Genomic DNA, 1,594 nt, shown 5'->3' with positions numbered 1-1,594 from the left:
GAACCGGGACTAAAGGTCCCATTCGAACCAAGACTGATGTCTGCCGAGCCCCGGCCGGCGTCCTAGCCGCTCGAACCGGGATTAATGCTCACATTAGACCCGGTTCGTAACGCGGCCGGGACTATTTATCCGATCCGGTTAGAACTAAAGCCCTGTTTTCTACTAGTGTGATGCAGGGTTGTATGCTTTGAAGCTGGAGCTAGTTACCGGGGTAATATGTTCATTTTTTGTTAGCTATTTGATTTGTTTTAGAAAAGATGAATGGGGTACTTAACAAGTTACATTTTTATGTGGCATGTCATATCTTATTTCCATCTAGCCTATTATGTTTGGATGGAATTTGTACGGTCTGGAATTGAGCTTGGAGAGACCAAAAAAAGGGCCAATTGGCACATAACTTGTCGATAGCGGTGGAGGAAGAGGACAGGGCGCGTGTGGTTGAAGGGAGCAAGGGCGATACCCCGATGGATAGCCAGATAGAGAGATAAAGATATGGTAGAAGATTCGATCGAGTGTCGACGTGCGTGCTAGGCAATTAAGTAGACATGTCGCCATGGGAGCGCTGGGTGGGAACTGGGAAGGTAGCAAGTGAACAAAGAGCTGTCATGTTCTTTTCCGACGATGGCAACCCATCCGTCCATGCATGCATGCGCGCAACACAAGAGAGCTGGCGGGCATCCTCAAAAAAAAGAAAAGGAAAACGATGTGCTCGCAGCCTCATGGAAGGGAGGATAGAGAGCTAGCCGGCGGTGTTAGAACAACTCCAATGGGCCGACCAAACGGACGGCAAATCTGTCCGTCTTTTGTCCGTTTGAGTAGGCCGCCTGCCCAGCGTCTGCCCTGCTTTAGATTTGGGTCGGCAGTGCGCCCAAAGCACCGACCCATTTCATGTTCGCACTCAATTTTTTCAAAAGGCCCGCGGCCATAAATCATACCAGCGGCCATGTCTCTTGTCGGCACCATATCAGCGCAGGCATACAATGCCGGCTTCAAAAAATATCACCCCAATTCATGCTGGCGCACTCGCCAGCAGCCGGCACACATGGCAGCACACAAAAAAGGGGTGGAACTTGAGTTCGACCACGTCATCGCGGCCCCATGGTCATGCCAGCACACCTGCCGGCATACAAAAAAGGATGGCGCTCGCCGCCATAGATCACTCATCGTCGAACTTGAGCATGCCAGCCTGCATCTTCTCGAACCACGGCCTCTTCCTTGGCGACACGGTGTTGAGATCAACCTTCATGATCTCCACCCCCGTCGTCATGCTCACGAGAGCCACTTCTTTTGCCTTGGTCTTGGCGTTGGCGGCCTCGATTTCTAGCATCTTGGCTTGCTTCTCCGCCTCCATCTCAAGCATCTTGGCTTGCTTCCCCGCCTCCATCTCAAGCCTCCTCCTTTGGATCTCCATGAAGGCGTTCATTTGCACTTCCTTGTCTTGCCGGCACTTCTCCTCCCTTGAGTCCTTCTTTGTCATCATGCCCTCCACGATCGCGATCAAGACGATCGACGCCGCATCCCGCTTGTCCTCCTTCTTGGAGTTGGTCTTCCCCCGCGGAGGAGCCTTCTCGCCGTCCCCAACCTCCTCCACGGC

This window comes from Triticum dicoccoides, chromosome 5B (genome assembly GCF_002162155.2).
Source record: "Triticum dicoccoides isolate Atlit2015 ecotype Zavitan chromosome 5B, WEW_v2.0, whole genome shotgun sequence".
Lineage (NCBI taxonomy): Eukaryota > Viridiplantae > Streptophyta > Magnoliopsida > Poales > Poaceae > Triticum > Triticum dicoccoides.
Note: the sequence above shows the minus strand (reverse complement) of the source record.